Source organism: Bos taurus, chromosome 22 (genome assembly GCF_002263795.3).
Source record: "Bos taurus isolate L1 Dominette 01449 registration number 42190680 breed Hereford chromosome 22, ARS-UCD2.0, whole genome shotgun sequence".
Classification (NCBI taxonomy): Eukaryota; Metazoa; Chordata; class Mammalia; order Artiodactyla; family Bovidae; genus Bos; species Bos taurus.
The window spans coordinates 21,247,056-21,266,300 of NC_037349.1; the positions used below are offsets into that span (position 1 = coordinate 21,247,056).

Below are 19,245 nucleotides of genomic sequence, written 5' to 3' on the forward strand. Positions count from 1 at the left end.
CTTTTTTGTATACAAGGCAGAAGTAAATCAGAAGCAAATGGTTAGAGTTTTCTATTTGTAGCACTGAAATTATATTGACAATACTGTTAAAATTCACTGTTGCTCTTCTGAGTCAGCTTTTTAATAATGCTTACAAAATGTTTTTTCATAAAGATGATCCTCCTTTTATGTAGGATTCTATTCTATTCAATTCCATTCTCTTTTTGGTTTATGACCTTCCTGTCAGAGACCAAAATTAAGTATCTTCTAATACTATTTATATTTTTAAATGTTTATGATTACACAGTGTAACAAAGGTCCATTTTACAAATGGATCTATAAATCCACACTTTCCTGACTAGACTGACGTGAAATGGCAAATTTCATATAGCGGAAGTTCTATATCTGAGTCCTCAATTCTTTTCCATTAGTCTGTTTTTTTCCAATTGGAAATAAATTAGGATTACACAAATTACTGTAGCTTATCTATGTATTATTCTAAATAGAAGATCAAGAATTTGGAATGTTTAGAAATGTGGTTCATTGCTCACATTTGAAATAAACTTTAGAAAGTAATTATTTCTGTTACAATACTGCCTGCCTTTTATCAACTCTTGATATTGAACCAAGTCTCTCCACCCAAGCACATATGTCTGTCCACTCAAACATTCTTTATATCCTCTAGTGAAGTACACCTAATGAGTCACATTAATACTGATTTTATATATTAATATTATGTATTTTGCGACTTGGGAATATGAACTCTATCAACACGGGGCTCTTTAACAAAATGGGACTATTTTAAAGTCCCTAACATCGGCCAACTATTAGCCACACATTCATTTCAAAATGTCTACAAGTACTGAGCACAATGAATTCCAATTTCACAAGCTAATTTGTTCTACATATCCCCCAAAATGTTCTACCTCTTTTTCTTTTCCCCTACTGTTCAGTGGCATTTGGGCTAATTTTAGAAAAAATGTTAATATAACCATAATCACTATTTTATTTTCACCTGTCAAACAGTATAATTTTCAGAACTTTCACATATATGATTTATATGTGAAGATTTAGTTGTGATATCAAATGTACATATATCAAAACTAGCCATGACAAAAGAACAAAACATATAACCTGATTAAAACATGAGCAAAGGTAACATCAAAGGCATGCTCTATAAAGGAAATAAGCTAATAACTTCATTAACACTTCTGCTCTGAAAAAGACAATGTCAAAGAGACTCAAAACAAGCCACAGAGTAGGAGAAAAATATTTGCAAAAGACACCTGATAAAAGACTATTACTGGAAATATACAATGGAACTGTTAAAACTCAACAATATGAAAACAATCCAACTAAAACATAAGCCTAAGATCTCACCAAAGGAGATACACAGATGGCAAAGAAGCACAGGAAAAGACGCACCACATCATATGTCACCATGAAAATGCAATTCAGAACAATGAGATACCACTGCAAACCATTTAGAGTGGCCCAAATCTGGTATTTTTTTATAACATCAAATGCAGATGAGGATGTGGAGCAAGAGGAACTCTCAGTCACTGCTGATAGGTTTGCAGAATGGTGCAGCTACTTTGGCAGGCAGCTGACAGTATTTTACAAAACCAAACGTATTCATACCATACAACCCAACAATCACACTCCTTGGTATTTACCAAAAGGGCGTGAATACTAAGTCCACAAAAAAATCCACACATTAAATGATTACAGCATCATTGTTTATAATTGCTAAAACCTAAAACAACCAAGATGCCCTTCAGTAAGTGAACAGATAAGACTGGTACATCCAGACAATATAGTATTATTCAGTACTAAAAAGAAATGAGCAACTAAGTCACGAAGAACATGGAGGAACCTTAAATGCATATTTCATGAAAGACCCAATGTGGCAAGACTACATACTGCATGATTCCAACAATATGATATTATGAAAAAAAAGAAAACAGTAAATAAAAAGATCAGTAGTTGTCAGGGGTGGGAGAATGAAAACAATATGGCAGTTCCTCAAAAAACTAAAAATAGAATTGCCACATGATCCAGCAATTCCAGTTCTGAGTATATACCCAAAATAACTGAAAGTAGGAATCCGAGATATTTATACAACCATGCTCACAGCATTATTCACAATAGCCAAAATGTGGAAGCTACCTGAGAGTCCATCTGATGATGCACAGATAAACAAAGTGTGGTCTATTCCTACAATGTAATACTATTCAGCCTTAAAACCTTATTCATGCTACACCATGGAGGAACCTTGAGGACACTGTGCTAAGTGAAACAAGCCAGGCACAAAAAAGACAAAAACTTCATGATTCGATTTATATGAGAAACCTACAGTAGTTAAATTCATAAAAACAGAAAGTAGAATGGTAGTTGCCAAAGGCTAGAGCGGTGGAAACAGGGAGTTAATGCTTAGTGGGTATGGGATTTCAGGCTGGGTACATAAAAGGTCCTACAGATGGAGAGTGGTGATGGCTACAAAGAAATGTGAATGTACTTATTAGTACTGAATTATACACTTAATAGTTAAGATGGTAAATTTTATATCTTGTGCATTTTACAATTATAAAAAATTGTGTGACGTAAGTGAAGGCAATCATTATCATTTTATGGAACAGGAAATAAATTCCCAAGGTCACACTGCTCAACAGTGGTTGATTATTTTTCTTAAAGTTCGCCACTGTGAATTATAATAGGCTTTAACTAATATCTGAGGAGAGGTCTGAGATAATGCCTCATTTATTTGGTATCATTAGGAAAAGAAGCTATACATAATGAGGCAGGCAGAAATCAAAGCTGAAGTTTTTTGGTACCAAAACTTCTACAACAGCTTGCACACGAAGCTTTCTAAGGTGCAGTACATACTTGGCTAACTTTTCACAATCCTTGGAATATGACTGAATATGTTCTTGGTGTTTCAGGGTCATTTTACAAATTGTAAAACAAGAAAACTAAACTCCATAATCCTCACAGGCCCTTCTGGCAGTAAAATTTTATGATTACGATCATGATGTAGGGGCTGCAGTATACTCAGCTGACCCTGAACTGTCTTAGTTGTTCATCTCTTTCTTCACCATTACTTCTCACTGCTGGCAGATGTTAACCATAGTTTTCCCTCATTCACCTGCCACTGATAACCTGCAAAGGCTGAAAATTAGGTAATCGTATCTTTGGGTTTTTAATTCCAAATGTCCTGAGTACAGCATAATTGTTCAAAAAACATTTGTTGGCTTTGATGAATGGATTTTGTGGAACAACAACTTTATAGATTTGGAAGCGTTTTCTACTTCTTTCTTAGTGTCAAATCTTAATTGTCACTTTTCAAAGCTTGTGTTGAATGACTAAACCACTCAGTTGGCAGTTGTGCTCTAAATAACAGAATTTATTTCTATGCTGTCAAAATGCCACTAAACTGAGACTAGCAATTTAGGAAACAAGTAGATGTTTTAAAAATACTACTTAATTGTGTATCATGCTCTTTATTTTAACAAATACTTACATAGCATGAAGCACTGGTCTAAATACTCAGTAAATATTAATCAATATTAACTTACTTAATCCTTATAACAACCCTATGAAATATGTGGCAATATCCTCATTTTTCAGATGAGAAAACCAAGGCAATGACAGGTTAAGCTATTTGCTCAAAGTCACATTATTTTTAACATCTGTAAAGAGAAATAAAAAGATGTTTTCATACCTGTCTTCTTAAATAGCATATCAAATATAAACTGACCTTCACTTAACACAAATTCAAGATCATGAGTGGCACTCACAATGATTTTGGGACAATGGATGAAACTGCAGCTATTATGCACACCTAGAGTCACAAGGTTGTATCTCTGGAATTTGTTTGGCTGGGACAAAATAAATTTGAAGCAAAATAAGATGGTAAAATACCCTCGAGATCGAGGAATCTTATTAGCAGTTACACTAATTACTAACCACACACAAGTCATCTTACCTTCAGGATTAAGCTATCTTACTAGAAGAAAAGGAAATTGGAAGACTATCTCCAAAGTCACTTACAGCTCTAGCATTTATGGTTTTATGTTTATTCATCAGTTCAATTCAGTTCAGTTGCTCGGCTGTGTCTAACTCTTCACGACTCCACGGACTGCAGCACGCCAGGCTGCCCTGACCATCACCAACTCCCAGAGCTTGCTCAAATTCATGTCCATCGAGTCGGTGATGCCATCCAACCATGTGATCCTCTGTCGTCCCCTTCTCCTCCCGCTTTCAATCTTTCCCAGCATCAGTCTTTTCCATGAATCAGTTCTTCGCATCAGGTGGCCAAAGTACTGGAGCTTCAGCTTAAGCATCAGTTCCTCCAATGAATATTCAGGGTTGATAACTTTGAGGGTTGACTGGTTTGATCTCTTTGCAGTCCAAGGGACTCTCAAGAGTCTTCTCCAACACTACAGTTCTAAAGTATCAATTCTTTGACGCTCAGCCTTCTTTATGGTCCAACTCTCACATCAATACATGAGTACTGGAAAAACCACAGCCTTGACTAGACGGACCTTTGTCGGCAAAGTAATGTCTTTGCTTTTTATTTTATGCTTATTCACAGGCCTCTCATTTAAAATATACTGCTACATTTAAAATGGATAGTCAACAAAGACCTATTGTACAGCACAAGGATCTCTCCTCAGTGTTATGTACCAGCCTGGATTGGAGGGGTTTTGGAGGAGAATGGATACATGTACATGGATAGTTAAGCCCCCTTCGCTGTTCAAGTGAAATGACCTCAACACTGTGAATCAGCTATAACCCAATATAAAATGTTCTTGGTGTTAGAAAAAAATTAAAATTGAATAAAATATAGTTAAGTGATGAATGCCTTCAAGAGTAGGAAAAATGTGACTTTTTCTCCCCCCAAAATCATTAGTATACCAAAGGCTAAAAGCAGACCTTGTCCCATAAAGTTCTATTTGCGTCAACTCCAGTACACAGAGCTTACCTAAATTTATTACTGTGGATCGCATGAGTAAGGCAAAAAGAAAAGGAAAGAGAAGAACCAAGGTAATGGTTAACCCCAGGAAGGCAGAAACATGAGGCAGAGGACCTGTACTAGTGAAAGGACACTTCACTGACCATACTCTAAGACAGTAAGAATTGGGAAGGTGTTTATTCTTTGTAACCAGATTAAGGTAGAAACGCACCATGCAAGCACTGGCTGCTCATATACCATGGTCTCTGACACTTGTGAGAACACAGTGAAATACCCATACATTTCAGTGCTTTAAAATAGAGATTCCAGATGCAACAGATGAGATTTTACAGTTGCTCTCGTAAATGAACAAATGCAGAAATCAAGCTGTGAACAACATGGGAGAAGCTTCTCTTTGCTTGATCTGTTTCTCTTTAGCAGCAGTCTGATCCAATTCAATAAACTTTAAACACAAGTGGAAAAATACCTGCTTTGACAAATCTCTCACAGGTTTTTCTCTAAGAATCTTTTTATTTTTTAAGGTTTTAGTTATCAAGATACTTTGTAGAGACAGAATGAGATAAACAGCAAGAACAAAAGATTCAGACTACATTTCTCCTCTCAGCCAAAAGAAACTACTTTCACATGCTAAGCAGAGCAGTCGTCTCTCTTTTTAAACAACATAACTATGACGCAAATCATTTAAACTGCCAAAATTTACACATTTGACAAGTAAGATAAAGCAAATAAACATACAAGTAATTCACTTTTTTTTCCAAGAACGTTTAATTCAATTGGAAAACTCATTACTAATACCCATTTTCCTAGTTTGTATCATTATTTGGTTCTTGTATTTTCACTAATAAGTTAAATTACTGCCAATAATATTACTCTTATGTTTCAAACTACAATAGTTAAAAAAAAAAAAGAATGGCAACCCACTTTTGCTGGAATTATTTAAAATGAAAGGTAGATCTAGGAGAAAATCTTGATGAGGAATAAGGTATTTCCATTCCTTAAACGGTCTTAAAGTATACCTCACAAACCACTCATCAGCTGCAGAGGGAAAAACAAGTAATTATACAATGAAGAAATCAAGACAAAATCTTGACTTCACATGGACTTCTCAAATGGACTTCATGTGCCCAAAGAAGTATTACCATAAGGACACAACATCCAAGTATTTCAACTGAGAAGGCATAAACTAAATCTAATCATGAACAAACATCAGACTGACCCGAAACAGAGGAACGTTGTATTTAAAAGGCAGGGGGAGAGGAGGAGTTTCAAAGATGCCAATGTCATAAAAGATCAAAACTCTAAAATGTTTCAGACTAGACAGAAGGTGCTAAAGAGACAGGATGTCTAAATGCAGTACCTGACCCTAGACTGGATCCTCTGCTGGGGAGCAAAAAAACTATCAACAACATTACTGGGTCAACTGACAAAATAGTGATAGATAACATCTATGAGATACCATTTTTTAAAAAACACAATAAAGTTGGCAACTAAATTAGTCACGTAAGAAAATATTCCTAAACTCAGAAAATACAAATGTAAACATCTAGGAACAATGGGCATGGCACACAGAGATCTTCCTTATACAGGGTGACATACACAGTACATGAAGGCTACAGCAATGAGGTGACATGTCTGACCTCAACAAAGGGTCTATAAATGTTTTTTGGAGTGCTTTCATTCCTGCAAATTTTCTGTAAGTTTGAAATTGTTTCCAAAGAAAGATCTCTTAAACAGGATAATCAAATATCACCTTCTTGTGTATCATATCTAGGACACATCTAGAATTGAAAAAAATAAATTTCCTACTATAATATTAGTGAAACTCATGAACAGATTCAATCTTAAGAAATTATGACAACTAGTTCAGGAACAAATCACTGCTAATCTAGTTCTGTCCTTCAATGTTCTAAAAGGATACTGACTTACAAATGTCTTCTAATAGAAAAATCCATATTTAATCATTTCTATATAAAGGAAAAGCCTCTAGGCTTTGAAATTGGCATTTTTAAATCTACTCTGATTTTCTATATTTTAATATTTATGTATAAGCTGGGAAATGAATTAAACACAGTGTGCTCTCCCAAGTCTAAGTTCCTCTTCTGGGTGAAAACTATCCCACTTAATACATATTCTTCTCTTCTCTCTCAGCACTTCATAGTTTCCACTGTGAACACATATGTCATATCTGAGGCTCTCTTTTTTTAAGGGGCTAGAAAAGGTATAATCATTCAGTACAGCGGTACATCAAGGATCATATCATGTTCATTTTCTTTTTAGAAATCTTTGGACAATTTTCCTTAATTTCCGAAAAAACTGTAATTTGTTATCAGTTTTAAGCGCAAACCCAGAATTACTTCCAACTACAGACATAATTCCTTCCCACAGGACATCAGTTTAAAAGGACATATTTAAGCTTCATTTGAGAGTTAAATCTTACTAACCAAAGAATAACATCTCTCAAAATCCCAGTGGGTTTTGACTTTAGTTTGTTTTAAGATGGAGGGATTCTCTTCAGTCCTTATCAAACAAAATTAAGTAGCACACAAAATTTTCAGGTTTCTTAGGGCATGGTCAATTAAGGCCTCTCATCTTCAAATGGCCCAAATTCTGAAAAAGAGCTATAACTCCGAATAAACTAAACTCCTAAGTTATTTTTCTGAAGGAAATCAAGTAATAAAAACCTTCAGCAAAATCATAAATTTATAATATTATCCTTCAAAAAAGGACAAAATTTGCAACAATAGTCAAAACAGCTTCTCACTCTTCAAAAACACTAGCCAAAAAGATAAAAAAGCATCCTTAGGATCTGGCATGGACAGGCCCCTTGTGGAGACTCTGCTCTAGATGTCAATATTTTCCATCTGCTCTGCCAACTCCAACTGACTGGCAGCGGCTTCCACCTGGGCACAGTGAGTGCTGTGCTCTTCCTTCATCTGTCTTATGCACATAGATGAGGCATTTATGAACTCTGGTCTGGATGTTCTGATGGAGGCAGGCTAGTTCTAAAACTCTGCTGCAAGATGATCCAATCAGCAGCAGCAGACATAGATGATGAATCTGAGTTGTACTGATTCACAAACACCTATGACTGTTGACTCCCTTCTTTATGGTCCAACAGGAGTTGTGGCTGCCGTTTAGTTGCTGAATCATAACCAATTCTTTGTGACCTTATGGACTGTAACCCACCAGGATTTTCTGTCCGTGGGATTTCCCAGGCAAGAATACTGGAGTGGGTAGCCATGCCCTCCTGCAGGGGATCTTCCCAACTCATGGATTAAACCCTAGTCTCATTATGATTCCTGCATCGGCAGGCGGGTCCTTTACCACTAGCACTGCTAATACCAAGACAGCTACTCTGCAGCAATCTCCTTTACAAAGACAACTCCTGAGGATTAAAATGTCCTCAAACCCACAACTTCTATTAGAAGCCTGAAAACCTTCATTCCTGCAAACTTCTATTCCTGAAGAAAATTCACTTCAAAAAGTCTCTGATTACTATTTCATATATCCATCATAATTTTCATCATAACTTGCATTAACAGCACATTAGTAATGGTTTTACACATCTACTGGGTTGGTCCAAAAGTTCGTTCAGGGTCTTGTACCATTACCATCTTACAGAAAAACTTAAAAGAACTTTTGTGCCAACACAGTATCTCCAAAGAACTGCTGAAGAAAACTCAACTTGTTTGTAGAACAATTTGACAGTGAGCATCCTAGTCAACCACTGGGCGACCACATCACAGTGCAGCGTTTTCACTCAGTCAGAAATTCTGATGATGTAATAACAATGTGAAAAAAAATAAATAAATAACAACGTGAAAAAAGGGCTCCCAAAGAAATCAGTGCTGGAGCGCTTGAGGATATACAGAATTGGCTAACTTATCAAGTCATTAATGTCTGGATGTATTTCTCCCATGAACATCAAAAGTCCACTATACATCTGTAAAATACACTTGTATCTTCACATTAAAAAAAAATTATCCTACATAATCTTCACATGTGGGATCAAGCAGATTCTAAACTCAGAAGCGTGAGGGTTGGGGGGTGGGTATTAGCATTAGTTCAGTTCACTTCAGTCACATCCAACTCTTTGCGACCCCATGGACTACACCACACCAGGGTTCCCTGTCCATCACCAATTCTGGAGCTTGCTCAAACTCATGTCCATCAAGTCAGTGATGCCATCCAACCTTCTCATCCTCTGTCGTCCCCTTCTCCTTCTGCCTTCAATCCTCCCCAGCATCAGAGTCTTTGCCAGTGAGTCAGCTCTTGGCATCAGGTGGCCAAAGTATTGGAGCTTCAGCTTCGGCATCAGTTCTTTCAATGAATATTCAAGACTGATTTCCTTTAGAATGGACTGGTTGGATCTCCTTGCAGTCCAAGGGACTCTCAAGAGTCTTCTCCAACACCACAGTTCAAAAGCATCAATTCTTCGGCGCTCAGCCTTCTTCACAGTCCAACTCTCACATCTATATATGACCACAGGAAAAACCATAGCCTTGACTAGACGAACCTTTGTTGGCAAAGTAACGTCTCTGCTTTTCAATATGCTATCTAGATTGGTCATAACTTTCCTTCCAAGGAGTAAGTGTCTTTTAATTTCATGGCTGCAGTCACCATCTGCAGTGATTTTGGAGCCCAGAAAAATAAAGTCTGACACTGTTTCCACTGTTTCCCCATCTATTTCCCATGAAGTGGTGGGACCGGATGCCATGATCTTAGTTTTCTAAATGTTGAGCTTTAAGCCATCTTTTTCACTCTCCACTTTCACTTTCATCAAGAGGCTTTTGAGTTCCTCTTCACTTTCTGCCATAAGGGTGGTGTCATCTGCATATCTGAGGTTATTGATATTTCTCCCGGCAATCTTGATTCCAGCTTGTGTTTCTTCAAGTTCAGCGTTTCTCATGATGTACTCTGCATAGAAGTTAAACAAACAGGGTGACAACATACAGCCTTGATGTACTCCTTTTCCTATTTGGAACCAGTCTGTTGTTCCATGTCCAGTTCTAACTGTTGCTTCCTGACCTGCATACAAATTTCTCAAGAAGCAGATCAGGTGGTCTGGTATTCCCATCTCTTTCAGAATTTTCCACAGGTTATTGTGATCCATACAGTCAAAGGCTTTGACATAGTCAATAAAGCAGAAATAGATGCTCTTCTGGAACTCTCTTGCTTTTTCCATGATCCAGCGGATGTTGGCAATTTGATCTCTGGTTCCTCTGCCTTTTCTAAAACCAGCTTGAATATCAGGAAGTTCACAGTTCACATATTGCTGAAGCCTGGCTTGGAGAATTTTGAGCATTATTTTACTAGCATGTGAGATGCGTGCAATTGTGCGGTAGTTTGAGCATTCTTTGGCATTGCCTTTCTTTGGGATTGGAATGAAAACTGACCTTTTCCAGTCCTGTGGCCACTGCTGAGTGTTCTAAATTTGCTGGCATACTGAGTGCAGCACTTTCACAGCATCATCTGTCAGGATTTGGAATAGCTCAACTGGAATTCCATCACCTCCACTAGCTTTGTTCATAGTGATGCTTTCTAAGGCCCACTTGACTTCACATTCCAGGATGTCTGGCTCTAGGTCAGTAATCACACCATCGTGATTATCTGGGTTGTGAAGATCTTTTTTGTACAGTTCTTCTGTGTATTCTTGCCACCTCTTCTGATTCTGTTAGGTCCATACCATTTCTGTCCTTTATTGAGCCCATCTTTGCATGAAATGTTCCTTTGGTATCTCTGATTTTCTTGAAGAGATCCCTAGTCTTTCCCATTCTGTTGTTTCCCTCTATTTCTTTGCATTGATCGCTGAAGAAGGCTTTCTTATCTCTTCTTGCTATTCTTTGGAACTCTGCATTCAGATGTTTATATCTTTCCTTTTCTCTTTTGCTTTTTGCTTCTCTTCTTTTCAGAGCTATTTGTAAGGCCTCCCCAGACAGCCATTTTGCTTTTTTGCATTTCTTTTCCATGGGGATGGTCTTGATCCCTGTCTCCTGTACAATGTCACGAACCTCATTCCATAGCTCATCAGGCACTCTATCATATCTAGGCCCTTAAATCTATTTCTCACTTCCACTGTATAATCATAAGGGATTTGATTTAGGTCATATCTGAATGGTCTAGTGGTTTTCCCTTTCTTCAATTTCAGTCTGTATGTGGCAATAAGGAGTTCATGGTCTGAGCCACAGTCAGCTCCTGGTCTTGTTTTTGCTGACTGTATAGAGCTTCTCCATCTTTGGCTGCAAAGAATATAATCAATCTGATTTCAGTGTTGACCATCTGGTGATGTCCATGTATAGAGTCTTCTCTTGTGTTGTTGGAAGAGGGTGTTTGTTATGACCAGTGCATTTTCTTGGCAACATTCTATTAGTCTTTGCCCTGCTTCATTGCGTATTCCAAGGCCAAATTTGCCTGTTACTCCAGGGGTTTCTTGACTTTCTATTTTGCATTCCAGTCCCCTATAATGAAAAGGACATCTTTTTTGGGTGTTAGTTCTAAAAGGTCTTGTAGGTTTTCATAGAACTGTTCAACTTCAGCTTCTTCAGCGTTACTGGTTGGGGCATAGGCTTGGATTACTGTGATAATGAATGGTTTGCCTTGGAAACGAACAGAGATCATTCTGTCGTTTTTGAGATTGCATCCAAGTACTGCATTTTGGACTCTTTTGTTGACCATGATGGCTACTCCATTTCTTCTGAGGGATTCCTGCCCGCAGTAGTAGATATAATGGTCATCTGAGTTAAATTCACCCATTCCAGTCCATTTGAGTTTGCTGATTCCTAGAATGTCGACATTCACTCTTGCCATCTCTTATTTGACCACTTCCAATTTGCCTTGATTCATGGACCTGACATTCCAGAACTACCATATGACCTAGCAATTCCACTTCTGAGTACTTATCTGAAGAAAATGAAGACTTTAACTCAAGAAGATACATGCATCCCCATGTTCAGTGCAACATTATTTACAAAAGCCACAATATGGAAACAACCTGAGCATCCAATGACAAATGATAAGACGTTTAAAATGTGAGACAGTTATATACACATGTGTTGCGCGTGCGCGCACACACACACACACACACACACACACACACACAATGGAACATTATTCACTCTTTAAAAAGAATGAGATCCTGCCATTTGGAACAACACAGGTGGACCTCAAGAGTAATGCTAAGTGAAAAAAGTCAGACAGAGACGAATACTAAATGATATCACTTATATGTGGAATCTAAAAAGAAAACAGCAAAAAATATAAGCTTACAGATACAGAAAACAGACAAGTGGTTGCCAGAAATGGGTGAAAGGGTCAAAAGTCACAAAAATCCAATTGTAAAGTAAGTAAGTCATAAGGATATAATGTACAGCATGGTGACAAAGTTAATAGTATTGTATTAAATATTTGAAAGTTGCCCAGAGTAAATCTTCAAAGTTCTCATCACAAGAAAATAAGTTTCTTGGCAACTATGAAAGGTGATAGAGGTTAACTACACTTATTGTGGTTATCATTTTGCAAGGCATATGAATATTTAATCATTTTATTTCAGATTATACAACTAACCATTGTATGCCAACTACACGATAAAGAAAAAAAGAGAGAAGAATGGCTGAAAATGTTCAAAATTTGGTGAAAGAGATTCAAGCAGTGCAACCAATCCAAAACAGGGTAAGCTCGAAGAAATCCATATCCAGATACATCATAATTGAACTGCTGAGATCAGACAAAAAAATCTTGAAAGTAGCCCCAGAGAGAAATGATACATGAAAATAGCAATTAGAATGTCTATGCGTAACAATTTGAATGATTATGAATTTCTCATCATAAGTAATAAAAGTCTATTCAAAAGTGCTGGAGGAGGGGGGAGAACTGTCAACCTAGAACTCTATATTCAGTGAAAATGCCCTTCAGGAATGAAGATAATAAGGACCCTCTCAAAGGAAGGAAAACAAAAAGAATTTGCACCTGGCAGACATGCTCTAAAAGAAATACTAAAGGAAATTTTTCAGCTGTAACAGAAACTAACAGAGGAAACCTAGAGTTTAGTAATTAAAAGAAAGCAACAAAAACAGTAATATTTGGATAAATGTAATAAACTATTAACTTTCTCTTTACAATATAATATTTGATAGTTGAAAGAAAAAATTATAACACTGGTATGGTTCTCAACATCTACGGATACAATATGACACATATAACACAAAGGAAAGAAAGTAAACACATCTACATGGTGGTAAGTTTCTACTTTCCACATGAAACGATAATTTTAAGTAAATTAGGTAAAGTATATGTATTTTAATCCCAAGGATAACCACTAAAGGAGCTATACAAAGAGAACAGCCAAAACCTCAAGAAATTACAATTCTAACAGAGTCCAAATGAACAGAAAACAGCAAAGACGAAAAAGAACAAAAAAGGGTGACAAAACGAACAAAATGGCAGAACTCAACGCAAGCACACCAATAATGAGAGTAAAGTGGTCTAAACACACAACTGACAACAGATTGCCAGAATACACATATTTTACGAAGATTCAGCCGTACGCTATCTTCAAGAAATCCACTTCAAATAAAATGACAGAGTAGGTTAAAAGAAAAAGGACAGAAAGAGTATCACCATGCAACCATTAACCAGAAGAAAGCTGGAGTAAATATATTCGTATCAAAGAAAATAGACTTCAGAGTAAGAAAAATTACCAAAGATAAAGAGGAACACTAAGTAATGATAAAAGAATCATTTCTCCAAGAGCATGTAATGTCCTGCATGTGTATGCACCTAACAACGCTTCAAAATACATAAATTTAAAACTAATGAAACTAAAAGGAGAAATAAACCCACAATTACAGTGACTGTGGAATTACTCTCATGTTAACTGAAAGAACAAATAGCAAGAAAACCAGCAAGGATGCAGTTAAATAACAACAAACGAGGTGTAACTGACATTTATAGAACACTCAAAAAGAGCAGAGTACACATTCTAAGTAAACATAGAACATTCAAGATAAACCAAATACTGGCCATCAAACAACACTGGAGAAATGTTAAAAGGTTCAAGTCATAGAAACTATGTTCTCTGACTACAACAGAACTAAACTAGAAATAATTAATACAAAAGTATCAGGAATAACCAAATATAGTCTTTGGGGCAAGGAGGAAGTCTCAAGGAAAATTACAAAGTATTTTAAACTAAATAAAAAACTTATCCAGATTTGTGGGATGCAGCTAAAGCAATGCTTAGAAGGAAGACTCAAATGTGTATATTCTTCTCTAATAAGAAGAGCCTCAAATTAACAATGTGAGAAATTAAAAAAAAAAAAAGAACAAATATGTACAGCACAGTGACTGTAGTTAACACTGCTGTATGGTATATTTGAAAGCTGTTAAGAGAGTAAAATCCTAAGAGTTAATCACCACAAGAAAAAAAAATTTTTCCCTCTTTTTTTTTTGTATCTAACTGAGATGATGGGATTAACTAAAGTTGTGGTAATCATTTCACAATATATGAAAGTTAAGCCATTATGCTGAATACCTGAAATGTACCCAGTGCTTATGTCAATTATATCTCAATACAACTAGGAAAGCAGGGTGGGAGAGAAAAAAATAATCCAAAACAAGGAGAAGGAAACAGTAAGAGCAGTAGTTAGTAACACTGATCGGAAAATCCTCTGACATTAATCAAAGGAACCAAGGGCTGATTCTCTGAAGATAAATAGAACTGATGAACAACTGACCAATGAAAAAAGAGGGGATAAAAATTACAAACATCCACAATGGAGATATTACTAAACTCAATAGGTAGTAAAGGGATAATAAGGAAATACTATGAACTCTACCCACACAAATTTAACAACTCCAGTGAAATCGACCAACTCCTTAAAAGTCACAATCTACCAGAACTGCAGGCCAGTTCTTTACCACTGAGCCACCAGGGAAGCCCTTTTTAACAGTCCTCTACTTACTAAAGAGGGCTTCCCTGGTGGCTCAGTGGTAAAGAATTCGCCTGCAAATTCAGGAGACACGGGGTTCGATCTCTGGGTAGGGATGATCCCCTGGAGAAGGAAATGGCAACCCACTCCAGTATTCTTGCCCGGAGGATTCTATGGACAGAAAAGCCTGGCAGGCTACAGTCCACAGGGTCGCAAAACAGTCGGACACGACTTAGCGACTAAACAACAGCCACAATTTATTAAAGAAATGGAATTAGTGATTTTAAATCTTCTTAAAAAGAAATCTCTGGACCAAGATATTTTCACTGGGGAACTCTACCAAAACAATACAAACTCTACAAAATCTCTTCCCTAAAAATTAAATCGAAATCGAAGTCGCTCAGTCATGTCCGACTCTTTGCCACCCTATGGGGTGTAGCCTACCAGGCTCCTCCCTCCATGGGATTCTCCAGGCAAGAATACTGGAGTGGGCTGCCATTTCCTTCTCAAGGAATATTTCCCAGCTCATTTTAAAAGTTCAGCATTACCTTGATACCCAAAAATAGTTTACAACATACACAAAGGTTGATACTCTGTCCGAAAATAAACATAAAATATAAGACAGGAACAAGAAGGAAGAGGAATGGCTCACTGGTTATGATATGCTCAATGGTCTAGATGTCAAAACCGGGCAGTTCTGTCGAACCAAATGCTGGGGGAGGAGGGAGGGGAGTGGGAGCACGCCAAGCCCCTTGGCTTCTGGTGGTAACATCTCTGAAATTAATTCTAATTTTCAAAATACAGCAAATCACAGTTCCACATATACAGCTGCTTCTCTGAGAGTGTCTTTTCTCTTTTGACTGTACCCATGCTTCAGTTTTAAGGAGTGTTAAAATCTGTTCCAACATTCACTACGTAGAGAATTAAAGACAAGATCAATCTGTGTTGGAACTTATCCATGAGGCTTAGTTCCTGAAACACCATGAGAGCATTATTTTTAAAACTGCCACACATGGTCCCCAAAGTGAAGAAAACAACTAATCACATCCTGTATAGGAAGATGATGCCATGACCAATGCCACCTCTGAAAGAACATGACTAGGAAGGCCACTGGGAGCCCCACGAACTCTGTGTCACAAACTGCCCTAATTTCTCTTAGACAAAACACCCATGAGGAATTGAACTGACTCATTCAGAACTCCCAGGTCCAATAATATCCATTAACTACTTTTGCTTCCTGTTCATCTCCATTTCTTTAAGGGAAGTTATATGGGTGTTTCTCTGGGCCATGTAACCGTTGACAACATTTAACACAATTCTCTGAGTCTGCCTCATTCTATTTCCAGGGAAACAAATTTCACTGTTCACTGAAACTGTAATATCCATTAGTGGCTTTTTAGATCTACAATTAAACAAATACCAATTACTGAGAAAGTACCAAGAAACTGTCTCCTAGTTTGGAATTTAACCTGTGACTCTTACTGCTACTTGGAACCCTTAAATGTTAGTATGAAAAATTCTCTAAATATATCCAAGGATTACAGCATATCATGCCAGATGACAGCACATGCATAATCTCTTATCAGTTTCCTTTTCCATCTGGAAGGTATAAATGAAGCTACTGAAACCCTGCTCCATAGGTTTTTATTTCATAAAACAGGCAAGCCTCCCTTATCTTTTAAGGACTAGCCGAGGCATTCTAGACAGCAGTAGTGGAGGCAAGAAAATGTTTCTAAACATAATTGTGATGTCAGACTCTGAGAAAACAAACTGTGAGATCTATCCTTAGGATACATTAAAACATGAATTTTAATTTACTAGCCCTTTATGGCCTACTTTTAAATTTTCCAGCCTTGTGGATTTACAACCTTATCTCACCCGCTAATAACATCATGTGGATTGCTCTGTCTTCCCTCACTGTAAAATGTTTAGCAGCACTGTTTACCTTTTAAAAAATCAAAGTCAATAATTTCACCTCAACGTTTTAAACAAGAGTATATCAATTCTTTTAGCTATCTGTTTATCTGCATATCAGTAGAGACATCTCTGATTCAATATTTATCCCTTTGGCAGTATATTGGCATGGCTGCACAAAATGCCATGGTCTGAATACATTCTCTCTCATGGTTATTTTTTACCCTCTGGCTCAATGGGTGTCCCCAAAGAAACATTACACTCTGTGAAGTTATTCCATTAGCCCAGTCAGTACTATCAGGATTGCTTCATACTGAAACGCAGCTCTTAAATGATGGCCAGGCATGAACACTGCGTCACTGCACAGCACTCAGTTCCAAACTGCGTGCCTTCCAAGAGGCTATCATCATTATTTATTCAGTAGCTGTCTGCAGCCCCGCTTACTACCATCCGGGTGGGGAGTTGGGTGGGGAGTTTGGAAGGGAACGGAAAGTGCAGAAAGAGACTGAAGGAACAAGAATATTCTCCAGTGATATGTGTTTACTGCATCAAGAACATATTACTTATTAGCTAGGATACATGCTGTTGGCTAACCCTATTAATAACAATAAAAATAACAATAGTGGCACATCTGTCATTTTACTGGCCTCATTTTACAGAAAAGGCAATCAGAAGTCAAGGTCTCAAGATCACATATTCAGCTAAATAGTGGCAAAATTGGAATCTGAACCCAGATCTAAATTTCAAAGCCAGAATGTTATTCTCTACCCGAATATAATACTGAGTGCAGCAACTACACTCCAGTTGAAAAAAAATACTTCAGGCATTTGAGGGTTATTTGACAGGCAAGGGTCATTATTTGTACAGAAGCTTGAAACCAACGTTAGGATGTTCAACAACAGCAACAACAAAAACACACTTAATGATCAACTGCTGCTGCTGCTGCTAAGTCACTTCAGTCGTGTCCGACTCTGTGTGACCCCATAGACGGAAGCCCACCAGGCACCCCCATCCCTGGGATTCTCCAGGCAAGAACACTGAAGTGGGTTGCCATTTCCTTCTCCAATGCATGAAAGTGAAAAGTGAAAGTGAAGTCATTCAGTTGAGTCCGTCTCTTAGCGACCCCGTGGACTGAGAGGTTGTAAATATGAATGGATACTGTGTTAGTAATCTACTAGCATGTACAATAAAATAAACTTAGAGCAGATCAGAATCTCTTCCACCAAGCCAAAATTAGTGACCACAAAGTTACAAACAGGAAGACAAACCAAACAGACTAGCAAATTTTTCAAAGGGTTACTCCAAACATCCTAGCACATCCATAGTGGATTATGGCAAAGGATAGTCTGTTATCTTAGTTTCTCTCTCACAATACTGGAAAACTTACATCAACATTCAGAAACTGGTCCTCGGAGCCCACTACACCTCTACCCTAAAACTCAGGAGTCGCTGAAACAGGATCCCTGCTCAGTGCTCACTAAGGAGTGAGGGCTTTCCATTTCACCTACCATTTAGCTGGAGCACATGCTCCTGTCTGAATCCCCAAATGTCCCATCAACCACAGTGATAATTACCAACCGTGGAGCACTGTACGCCAGGGACTGTGCTGATTATCTTACCTCATACCATGAGTGCATGGGATACCCAGGGTCACTCCCAAATTGCCAGTGAGCAAACTGAAGCTTTGAGGGGGTCACAGAACTTGGGCAGATCAAGAATTCAAATTGAGGCAGGTCTGATCCAACACATTTAAACATGACCCAACACTGCCTCACTCTGTTAAGTCAAGAATTATGAAGCAGCTATTGAGTCAGGCCCAGAGCTAACTTAGGGGCCAAAACAATAATAAAGCTTACAGTCTGGAAGTAGGCATAGATGAACAGATAACTGGCACAAATACAATTCTGAACAAAGTACTGTGAAAACAGAGCAAGAGACAATTAACTTTCCCTGGGGCAAGGGTTCACAGATGTGGGCCCTAAACAATACATAAGACAGTCATCTAAGGGAAAAGGAACACTGGGAGCTAAAAACTGTATTGTAGTCCAATAAAGAAAAGGTATAGGCCCAAAAAGAACGGATGTCTCATTCTCCTTCATTACCAGAGTCTAACATGTACTCCAAGGCCTGATGCCTCCATCCTTCTCCCCATATCCACGTTGCTGATTTTCACTGGCAAATTTAAGACCTCCTCCGAAGTGTCACAAAAGCACAACACAACACTAAGATTTAGAAATGCTCTTAGGAACAATAAAATAGGGACTAGTAAAGCAGACTGAAAGCATACAGCAACAAACGGCCAAAGAAAGCTAAAACTGCAAATGGACCACCACACGATCACAGATAATTTCCAAATTAGTCTCAGCTGCAAGACTTGGAGGAGCAGTACTTATCAGGTGGCAAAGCAAGCCTAAAGGATTTGTCTGTAAACATGGATTCAGCACAGCTCAC

At 37.7% G+C, this 19,245-nt stretch overlaps 1 protein-coding gene across 1 annotated transcript in view; it reads right to left on the reverse strand.

The window, feature by feature from the left end:
* ARL8B (ADP ribosylation factor like GTPase 8B) overlaps nt 1–19,245 on the reverse strand; it is a 46,426-nt gene that overhangs the window by 12,143 nt on the left and 15,038 nt on the right.